The 12,078-nt window shown below is 38.8% G+C and overlaps 1 long non-coding RNA gene across 1 annotated transcript; it reads left to right on the top strand.

Moving 5' to 3' along the window:
• The first annotated feature begins 268 nt into the window (after positions 1-268).
• LOC114473751 (uncharacterized) lies at positions 269-11,630 on the top strand. Its single transcript, XR_003675292.1, has 3 exons — positions 269-396; positions 848-972; positions 11,242-11,630. It is a non-coding gene; the product is annotated as an uncharacterized LOC114473751 (long non-coding RNA).
• The last annotated feature ends 448 nt before the right edge of the window (positions 11,631-12,078 follow it).

Raw genomic sequence — 12,078 nt, 5'->3', positions numbered from 1 at the left:
ACGGATACATATCAACAGTTATGGTTTTCCTTTGTTCATCAGAGCAAAAGATTCCTCTAAGCAGCAAAGAAACAAGGATAGATTGAAAAGGTGAGAGACAGGAGTCAGGGGGAACTCATCCGGTTAAGTGTGAAGAGGAAACAGCACAAAACAAGGTCAGTCAAGAGGAAGATGAACAATCATCGAGGAACCGATAACGGTGACTGTGGGAGGAGGTGGAGAGGGGAGGGGAGGGGTCAACCAGGAAGCAAGAGAATAAAAAAGACGAGAGGACACGAGGAGGGCAGACGGCAAAGAGAGATGACACACATAGATAGGAGGGAATGTTGATGGCTCACTGGTGAGTGAAAAGAAGGAAAAGGACAGAGAGAGGACACAAAGTGGATTACTTCAACAGTAAGTGACCTCCTCAGGGAGCAATGCTCTTTATTCTACCGCTACATTTTGGGGGAAATCACTCATCAATTACACAAATACTGATGTGTCTTCCTCCACACAATCATTTACCATAGTATTATGACCATGTGCCTAATATAATGTTGGTTCCGTATTTGTAGAGTTTTCTGTCAGAGCCAGCAGCTCTTCCTCTGCTGTTGGGGCTGCAGCAGCTCATTTGTTATATGAACCACAAACACGTGCCTTTAAGCTTTGGCCATCCATGACTTTTGACCACACTGATTAATCCAGCAGAGCTGCACTTCAGGAGATGCTCTGACCATCAACTTTAAGATAACCTGTTCACCTGCAGCCTGATACATCATATCAAGGGACAGGAGGCAGGATTAAAGTGCTCTGCACTTCACTGTCAGTGATCGCTATGTTATTACCCATGGAATTATCTCCTAAGGTGATGAATGCAGCTCGGATTCATGACAAACAGAAGCTCAAGCTGTTCTGGGAGCAGAGGATCGTTCAGCACAGTGAGATCATGGACGAGGAGGAGAATAGAAAAAGGAGCAGCTCATTGGCACGGTCAGTATATACAGACACACAGTCAGTAGCTGTCTTTGCATTACAGTTTTTGGTAAAATAAAATAGATATTTCTATACATCAACAAAGTATAATTGCCCTTTAAACGTGTTTCCATTGAAGGTTGTTTTGGGCAGCAGCCTTGTAACTCCCGTGAAATCTCATTCCGTGAGACTTTTCTGCAGGAAGATGGATGCTCCTAACCTTCTTATAACACTCCCTCCTCCTTTGTTTTTTGCTGTCTATCGTGGCTTTAATAATTTTGAAGTCTCATGCTAAGAAACGTTTCTGTCTTCTCCACACACACCGTGCCATGTTTTTCCAGAAAGAAATGGTCACATGACCAGGTACGTTACGTCATATGACCATGTACGTCATGGTGTTTCCATTGCTCTTTTGCAACACATTTTAATATCAAAATGCCTGAAAAATCTCCTCATGAAAGCGATATCTGAGTTACCATTTTTGATTGCGCTACATGGATTTTGCACATTTCCAAGTGTAATGGAAGCGCAGCCAGTGTCTGTCCAAGTGTGTGGTTTTTGGGAAGGGATCCCCATGTCTTTGTGTTTACCTACAGTCAAAGATGTCAGACGTATAAGACTTTTAGTGGTTAAAATAGTAAAATCTTGAACTTTTACTTTTCTGTACAGATTAAAAACAAGTTACGTTTATGCATTGTACCATATACTGTAAGTATCATATTATAATTCGAAAAGCAAGCAACAATTACACCGATGGTCTTTTGTGTGTGTTGTGATTGAGTAGGAAATATCAGGAAGCATTGCACATGTTATTCTCACTGCTGATATGTAAAAGCAGGAAAAGTCAACATGTTTAATGATTTGAACTTAGGAACATGTTTTGACGGTGTTGTTCCAGCTCTGCAGTGGTCAGGATAAAAAAAAAAAAAAAATTAGGGAATTGCAGGTGGTGTGACTCCACAGTCAAGGAAGTTTCTCATTTTATCTGTGAGGGGCGTGTCCGGAGTGGCCTTGAGGACTCAGAGTGCAGCGATCCAAATCCAAATGGCCAAATACAAACAAAAGCTGACAAAAACTGATTGACCAATAATTCACACTGTAGAAAAATACACATTATGAGTAGACCGACCGACAACACAACAATAAGATCTAAGGCAGTGTTTTTCAAACTTGGGATCGGGACCCTATGTGGGGTCATCTGGAATAAAAATGGGGTCGCCAGAAATAGATTAAAAATCTATTTTTCCTTTTTTTTAAAATTATTATTATTTTTCAAATACAAATCAAATAAATTTATTTTATACTTTAAACTTTCTCAGATATAAATCTAGTTCAAATACAAAGCAGTATAAAAAATATCTTCTCACTACGTGCACGAATCCTGGCTACTCCATATTTGTAACACACTTTAATAGACATGGTCAAAAACTCATTCTAAGAGAAAAAAAAAAAATGTCTGTGGGGTCGCCGGACATTGGTGAAATCAAAATGGGGTCACGACCCGAACAAGGTTGGGGTTGTTCGGGTTGTGACAGAGGTCGGGAATCTCTGATCTAAGGTGTGATGGGATTAGGACGTAATTCAGAAAACAAAATGAAGAATATTACAGTGACAGCGATCTCATTTTAGTTAAAGCCTACAGTGGGTGGTGCAGTCAGGGGATGGCAACACCTGAGCAAGGGCAAAACTACTCACTGACTTATCCAGAAAATAGTGCATTGCAAAAATGTTGTAATGCTAATGACAAAACTCAAAATCAACCCCACAAGCACATATGATAGAGTAAACTTGTGTTCAAAAGAAAATGCACGCTGTGAGGGACTGTCAAACAATTATGTCGTTATAGGGCAACCTAATATTAAACACATTTTGTTGAGATATTTTTCTAAAAAGTGGAAGTGCTGTCTCTATGACTGTCGCTTGTCTCCTTTTTTTTTTTTTTTTTTTATTAATAAAAGTGATTGGTCTGGAAAATGCCTCAGTCATGTTTACAGCTCATCTGTCTGTCATCACTTGGTGGCCTGAGAATCTTGATTAGTGGCAGTCAGGCTGTGTGTAAGTCCCACAGATCAGCGTGAATATCAGAGGACAGATGAGCAGAATACTGAAGATTAACTGACAGAGGACGGCGTGTGCTGACAGACGAGTTGGCGAGCCCACACAGACTTAATAACATTAATCTGACACACACGCACACGCACACACACACACACACACGGTTCGTCTTTTTCCATTTGACAATTACCTCTGATGATGAAAAGGACCTAAGATCAAGTTTCACTGTCACTATGATACATTTCTGCTGTGGAGTTATTGGATCAGGGTAAATAGTGGTTGACTGGTCGCGACTGCAAAGCTCTGTCATAATAGACACATCCCTCAATAAACCGCGTGATAGAGTTATCTTTAAAAATAGCTAAAACACACTATAAATGGTGCTTCATAACTTCATTACTTCTGTCTCAAGCAGTGCATGTAACTTATAGTTGGTTTTCCTGCCATTTTGGCGCAATTTCAAAAGTGCATTGCGAATTCAAATCGATGTGATCAGCTGTTTTATGTGATGTTTTTTACCAATAGGTTAATGTTTCCCAATTTAGAACACGTTTCCTGGCTTTGAGATTATATAGCAATAGACTATAGAACTAATACAGTGACATAGGCTTACAATATGATTTTGAGTTATAGTGTTATAACAGTGTCTTGTCTATTTAGCCATGAGTTAGATCAGCGATTCTCAACTGGTGGGTCGGGACCCAAAAGTGGGTCGCGGACCTGAACTGGGTGGGTCGCTGACAGCTGGTCAAAAATAAGTACCTCTCAAATTGGACTTGTCTTTTATTTTGAAAGAAACTTTTCTTTTGACGGACTTGCTGTGAAATGCATGTTACACAGGAAAATATATAGATTTATGATTTGGTTGGTTGAATTCTAAAAAAAAAAAAGTGGGTCGCAATTTCAAGACCGTGGCAAAATGTGGGTCCCAGGGTGAGACCAGTTGAGAACCCCTGAGTTAGATAATATTAACTGTATCATTACAATAGGCATCAGCAGGGCTGATCCTGGTTTACAGTATTTAAATTGATCACTGATTTAGCCTTTCTTTCCTGAAAGCAGAGAAACCATACCATACCATACCATACCATACTATACCATACCATACTATACCATACCATACCATACCATACCATACCATACCATACTATACCATACCATACCATGCCATACTAAAAAATTCTCCTTCCTTTACGGCGTTTTCACACATACCTCTTTGATCCACACCATGCTTGGTTTCCTCGGATAGTTCCGGTCTTTTTGCGATATGTGAAAGCTCACTCGAAATCTGGTGCGGAGCAAACAAGCCAAGTCTGGTCCTCTACGAAATGTGGGTCTCGGTTCGCCATGAGCTATGCATGATGCAGTTTTTAATCATGAGAGAAAGCAAACCAGGACCAAATATATGACATTACATTGAAGTGCAATAGTGACGGAGCAACTCCATTAGTAACTGGCCAGTGGCGAAACACAGCAATCACATAAATTATTGTCGCGGCAACAGGCACACACACAGAGTCATTTGGTGCCCTAGGCAACACACATACATACACGATACAAATATTTCTACACTCATTGTATTTATGGGTCATTTTGAATCATTATTAACTCATTCAGTGCCAGCCATTTTCAAATTTTCTACCCCTCTCAGTGCCAGCCGTTTTTGAGCATTTTGACTGATTTTAAAGACCCACAGAATAATTTCTACTATGACTATCTGAAATCTGACACCAGATTCTGAAAGATTGAAGCCTCTACTGTCATGACAAAAAAAACCATTTGTTTCTGGCTCGTTTTGGTGTTCCTCCAACGTTCCCTCCCGTCAGTCTGTACACAAACGTAACTTCCTCTTCCTCCCGACACGCAGCAATGACCCGTTTAGCCCGGTTAGTTGATGGTTTTATCTCACAATCACAACATTATCAATAATCTACTCAGGTCCACACATGTTCTGTGTTAGTATGTGGAGCTGTAACGCCATAATCTCCCTCGTTCCTGCTTCTCCTCCCCAGCTAATAGTAGCATCAGTGGCTAATCTCTCATTTAAAGGTGTACTGCTGCCATCGTCAGGGCACAGTCGGTCACTACAACACCCCACAGCTTAGATATTGATGAGGGACCTCTGCCAGGGTGTTTTCTAGTAATCCCCTTGAAAAAACGCAAATGACGAGTTTCTCGTCAATGGCGCTGAGCGTTTGGATTTGAAATGATGAGATATCTCGTCGGGGGCACTGAGTGAGTTAATTACATTTCTGTGGGGTTTGTTTGAGTATTTCCTTTGGAAAATGCCTTTTTCTGACACAAGTGTTGTCCAATAGGCGACCGACCGCTTTGCCTGCGTGATGTTGCTCAGAAAGTTTGGTGCACTTGGCAAATTGCATGTGTGAAAGCAGACCGCACCAAATTAAAATGTTGCAGATTCACCGCCTGAAACGCACCGAGTCTACCGAACTATGTGTGTGAAAGCACCCTTAGACACTTGAACATTTTGGTTTGTAACACACAGCGAGCTGCTTAAACGCATTATCACAGATGCTCTGCAGTGAACAAAACAGGTTATATCATTCATTTACTACTGGACTATAGTGGTCATTTGATGGCAAATGAAGAGGAAAACCCTTTAAATGTATTCATTGATCTAGTCTTACATGTAGCAGAATGTTGTTGGTATAAGAAAAAGATAACGTGGACAGAAACGAGCAAACCATAATTACCTCTAGGTTTGGTTTCTGGCTTGGATTATGGTGGTTGAAAGTGTTTCATGTGTTTATAGTTCTCTAACCATCTCCCATTATGTCTTTCTCCCTTTCTTTCCTCGCCGTCTGCGTCTCTGACGTGTGTGTACACAATCATTGAGTTTCCTTTATGTTGTAGTTCCTCATGTCACCTTGTATCCACATTGGTTTAATCATGTATTTTTTGTACCCTTTGTTCTATATATTTAACAAGAGTTTCTATTGATTGCCTCGCTTTGTTTGTGTTTTGTGACGGCAACCACTCCATAGCAGCAGGTACAGGTACAGCAGGCTCCATATCCTTCGTTCTTCTGAGTTCTGTTATTTCTTTGTGAATATTCTGCGTCTTTTTCACCTTGCACTAATACAGATGATTCACCTCAACCTATTAAGAATAAATATATTGCAATATGTTTATGACTCTTTATAACTGTGCAGATATCTGAGAAAATGTACCTACTTACTTACTTTCGAGGGGCTTCCGTTTTAACAGGCGAAAACCATTTGCGATACATTGAAGTTGGTTATCGTATACATTTTAATTCCTAAAATGCTCAGAAGTATAAGTTCTGGGAAATACTAATAAAAGCATCGCTTTCTGGTATTTAGTCATGATCAGTACATTCCTAGTTACTTAAAAAAATAACCCACAGTAAAACAGATGGAACTTAAATACATGTAATTATTGAAAAGTAGGGATGTAACGATTAATCGTAAGGCAGTTAAAAATCGATTCATAGGTATCACGGTTGATATCGATTTTCTGAAGATTGAATCGCAGTACTTTTTTTAACCAGCACAAGTGTAGGCGGCGGGCGGAGTCTGCTAATACTTTCTTTCTGGCTGCCTTCTACTCTTAAATATGTTAATAAATGATTCATTACCCCTTCAGCACCGAAAGAATATCTGTAATATTACTTGAATATCTGTAAAAGTCACATTTTTCTATTAGCTCTGTCTGCTAGCATAGCTTCTCTTCTTCACTGCAAGATATCTGCATGCCAACCGACCACTGTGTTACCAGCGCCCTCTGCTGGTCCAAACAAATATGACGTAAATCATAGCATTCACGGTTTTTTTTTTTTTTTAAAGTCCAATTGTTAAGGCACAAAATACATTTTCAGTTGCACTTTTAAAAAGAAAAATAACTATTATGCAGTTTAGCATTGTTTATTATAGAACCAGAATTTAAATTAATAGGCTTCATTTTCATTTGTATTATTCCGTTATTTATTTCATTCAAGATTTATTTTTAGTTAAATTGCATTGTTTTGAATAGTTTATCAAGGAATTCTTTTGACAATGAAAAATAAAAGGAAAATAGTACAGTATTTTCTAGTTTTTTTCCCAAAAAAAAAATTTGTCTACAGTCCCATTTTGTAAAATAAATCGTGAGAGAATCGTATCGTGAACCCAGTATCGTGAATCGAATCGTATCGGGAGTTGAGTCAATCGTTACATCCCTATTGAAAAGGTTTTCTTTCTTTGTGGTGCCAAATGCTCCACGGACCAGTAGTTGGGGACCACTGCATTATTGTACTACGAGTTTGGACTTCGTTACTTGGCATCTGGAACAATTTCTAGGTGTTGTCATTCATATCAGATACATGCTACTGTAAAGAGGTATCAAAAGGTGATACCTCAGTCAGTACCTGTTGAAGACAGGTACTGACTGTCTTCAACGCTTCACTTACTGCTGCAGTGTGACAGCTGACACACACGCGCACGCATGCACGCACACACTCAATTGCACACATGCTGTTCCCACAACACGAGTGTTTCCTCTGCTGTTGCAGCCAAAGGATTTACACTGACCTTGTTAATGAACTGCTTGAGTTCCTCAAAGGATCGTCAGCCTACTTTCCGACATAGTCATTATAGATCTTAGAACTGAAGGCAGAAACTTTGACACTTGTTCAACAATCTTCTCCTAGAAAAAGAAAAGTGTGGGTGCATCTAAGAGGCAAACACTTTCAGTTCTGAATAAATAGATCTGCAGATTTCTGCAGATAAAGTACACACTGAACTGTACATATGACCTGAAGCGGTCAGTATTCTGATTCTTAGTCGTACCTGTGCTCAGTGCTTCTCAAAGGGAAGAGTTTAATGCATTTACTGCATGCATTTAGACATGTAAAGACATATTTTTGTCCCAAATATTTGACTTAAGAACTTTTACATGGCAAATAAAGAAGTTAATTTATGAATATCTATAAACCAACAAATGTTTTTTTTTTTTTTTTTTATAAAAATTGAAATTTCTAACAATGATTCAGTGGGAAAAAGGTCAATAAGTCATCTCAGAAAATATGCAAATAACCATAACAAAGTGCTTAGCTAATACATTTTCCCTGTACTTTGTTAACAAATGAAAAAAGAAATCAAAAGAGATAAAAAAAAAATAAAATAAATTAAAAAAAAAAGATATTTTCCTGTCAGTCTAATGACCAAGGATCTGATTTGCTGAGATCCCAAAGAATTAAAGAGAAATACATTTGTTGCACATACTAATAGATTGTACGGGCTGTGTTCGCCTGTTGCACAGGATTTATTAATACTGCAGCTGATAACAGATGTTTAAGTGGTGACGATTGCCATGTTTAAATTACATAATTGCGCAAAGATGGACAGATATAAAAAAGAAAACATGGAAAAACTTCTTCAAAAGAAATGATTAAATTATTTTGTAATTCATTCATCCAAAAATGTTGACTCAAGCAGAAAGGTTCTCTCTTCACGTCTCTTCACAGTTCTCCCGTTCCTTGTTATTTGTGACTGTTCTTCCACGTTTTCTTTAAACAGGACGATACTGAAATTTTGTGTAAAGCACTTTGTGGTTTTTACCTGTGGAAAGCGCTTTATAAATAAAGATTACTTACTTACTGACAGTCATCGCTTTAAATTAACACCCGCCAACCTGCCAAATGCGGGTAAAAATGAACCTTGGTGGGTCACATTGTAGCGTCATAAGCCATTTTGGCTGGTGGAGAATGAAACACCACTGCTGCGTCTGTTAGAATCGGCAGGCTGCGGAAAGTCATTGTTGCCAGATTGAAATTTGAGGGTTTTTGTTTGTGTTTAGACTTTAAAATATAATGTGTATCTGGCAACACTGCTTGTTGCACTAATCCTACATTTCCCATTGACACTATGTCCTGATCAACAATTGGTAATTGGCTACGTGCTTACGTTAGCGTGATTGTGGTTTGGTATCAGAGAAAACAAACAGAACGGCGCAAAACAAACAATAAGAGCTGAAATTAAGTTGAAAAAACAAATAAACATGTGGAGATATTTCTCGGGTGTTGAAAAACCTGAACTGCTAAAAAGGAAGGCTGCTGCCGACACAGGGGAACATGTGCACCGTAAAGTTTGTGGGAGTGGGATTTATTTACATTAAGCATGCATGCTAGTAAAACATTTATTCTCTACAGTGCATGTAATTCTTAGTACTGATTAGTGATTACTTCTTTCTAACTTCAAACGGTGTACCAGGGATCCAATTTTCATTTGAGTTTGTTTATTAGGTTATGAGAATATACCTTATAAAATGTTCACTTCTCCGACACACCCAAAGTGCTATATTGCACTTTTTAGGTTATTGTTACAACATTGTTTTTAAATTAATTGTTTATATTTTTACCATTTTAATGTATTTCTGCAATCAACTCGAATAAAAACTATTTAAAGAAACGTGAACACTTAAATCTATTCTGTGGCTCATAATATAGTTTATTTTCGCTGGAAAAAAATTTGGCTGGTGGAAAATCTTTGTTGGCTGGTAGCTTTAGGAATCTACTAGCCATGGCTAGTAGATTCCTAAAGTTACTGGCTGGTGATCTAATAAGATAATTTAAAGTCCTGCTGACAGTTAACATTTGCCAGTAAAACATTCACTGCAAATTAGTTGCATTTTTAGTAAATTATCTGTGCTTAATTGGATCTCTTTATTCATTAATGTTAAATGCGCTTAACAGAAAGCTTGTATTATTTTGCATGTTTGAAAGACGCAATCCTGATTGCGTGTGTTTAATAGATCAGCGTCTGTTTTTTTAGGCATGCAAACACCAATCACCAATCACCAAAAAATCCATTAAACCAACAGACCCTTGGTTTAATGTCCCTTTTAGATGTTTTTCCTCATCTGGGAATCTTTGTGTTTCACATATTGCAGTAGATATGTTTTCTTCCTGTTTAGATGCGTTCATAAGAGCGAATGTGCAATAATAATGTTTGGTGGAATGAATACATCTATGCCTTCATGAGCAATGAGAACACACACAGATCTGTGACGCGCTCGTGTGGGGGAGTCACTGACTTACTTCACCTTCTCTTGTTCACGACTGCTTTTCACTGCTGGGAGTGATTTCCACACTGTATTACCCCCAATTTCCACTGGAGACAATGCACCAGAGCTGATACGTTTCCATTACAGTCAATGTGTCAATTTCCACTGCCAGCATATGCGCCCCCTCACTGCTGCATAACTACTGCGACGCATAAATTCAGCAAAGATGAGCTCGTGTGGGACAGGAAGTAGTGCACACAATCCAGTTTATTTTCAAAATGAAATACTCAGTGTTTAAGGCAGATCGTATTTCCATCCATTTTCTGACCTGCTTGCTCCTTTTCAGGGTGGCGGAGGTCAGCTGGTGCCTATCTCCAGCTTTCTTCAAGAACTAGGTGGGGGTACACCCTGGACAGGGTGGCATTGGATCATATTTCACATAAAATATTGCACTTATCCATGGTTGAATCACAATAATTTCCACAAAAGCAGAAGATCTACAGGGCAAGACAGACTCGATTTTGTTCTGCTCCTCTCGAAAGACACAACAAACTGCTTGTATGGCTTTGTGGTTCTCTTTGTATTGACTACAATTCACTATATTACGCGATTAGAGCTCCTGAGTTCTTGTGCAACAGATATTCATCACAGACAGAGGCGGTGGGGATTGACGGACAGCAAATTACGCAGACATTACGGAGTAGTAACGCATCCAGTGGCAATCTGTTGTTAGGATTTGAGTTGAAGTGAATCAAGTACAAGCAGTACTTGTAACTGACTGGGTTTTCTCGTCAGCTAAATGAACATGTTTGGGGAAAAAAGTTCCTGTGTTCTCCGCCCATTTGGCCTGACTCCAAGGCTATCCCTAGAAAGTATTAGCCTCCATATAGCGACTAGTTCCAAATGTTTACGTTAGCTTATCATTGAAAGTCATATGGAAAAAGAGCAGAGCTGGAATGGGTTCAACTTAGATCGTTGTCTTCTCACACCTAGAAAAAAAACTATTATTCTTATTAAGGAAATTACATTTCTACTACTGCCTGTCGTTTTATAAGCAAATGTTGATGTTAGGAATGTGTTCATCCATGTTTTCTTAGTTTTAAAATTCTGACCACTTCTGTCCCATATAAAGGTTTTGTCTTTCAAATGTGGAAAATACTGAGTGAGTTCTCTTGTGTCACCCCCCCATGTACCCCTTTTCCTTTTCAGACTGAGAGAGCAGTGGGTGGTCCTGATGGATCAGCGAAATCAGCACCAGCGAAGCTTCTTTGAGGAGCGCACGAGACGAGTGCAAGAAGTGCAACACCGCCTCAGAAAGTTGAATTCTTTTTGAACAACAGCAATCGTTCATAAGCAAGAAGCACATCCTTTAGGAGAGACGGAATTTTGTATTTCACAAAAATATTACAAGAAAACCAGATAAACTATTATAGCAATCGTCACTAAACAGTGATGGCGGTTTTGATAATGATGCCAACAACAATCATTTGGCTTGTGATGCACTGTAACTGTATCTGATCTTTGATACGATCCTTTAATATGAAATACTCATTCATACTGGTCTACAGCAAATAAACTTCACAACTTAAAAGATAAAATGATCAAAATGGTTTGTATGTTCGTCATAGCTTTTTACACAACCCTTGTTCGACTGGCTCAAACTAAACTAAAAATAAAAAGCAAAAGCAGAAAAAAAGGAACCTAATCATTTCTAAACTGTGGCTAAGATGAGGTTCAGTGTAACTGAGCGAGAAAAAAAAGGACACGTGAAATGAGTCAATCAAGATTTTCTTTCGATCTTCTGATTGGCTCATCAATCTATCAAGCGATCATGGCTCATCTTCATCATTTTCTGATCCAACTATTCTTGTTAATGGTCTTGAATCCATTCACTCTTATGGGGAATTTAGAGAGTCCAGTTAACCTAACACTGGATGTATCGAGAACACAGGGAGAACATGCAAACTTCGAACAGAAAGGACTTAAATGTCCACCCTGGGCCTTGAATGCAGCACTTTCTTGTTGTGAGGCAGATGTTCTAACTCA

The sequence above is a fragment of the Gouania willdenowi genome, chromosome 12 (assembly GCF_900634775.1).
Source record: "Gouania willdenowi chromosome 12, fGouWil2.1, whole genome shotgun sequence".
Classification (NCBI taxonomy): domain Eukaryota; kingdom Metazoa; phylum Chordata; class Actinopteri; order Blenniiformes; family Gobiesocidae; genus Gouania; species Gouania willdenowi.
Note: the sequence above shows the minus strand (reverse complement) of the source record. Positions and strands in the feature narration are given on the sequence as shown.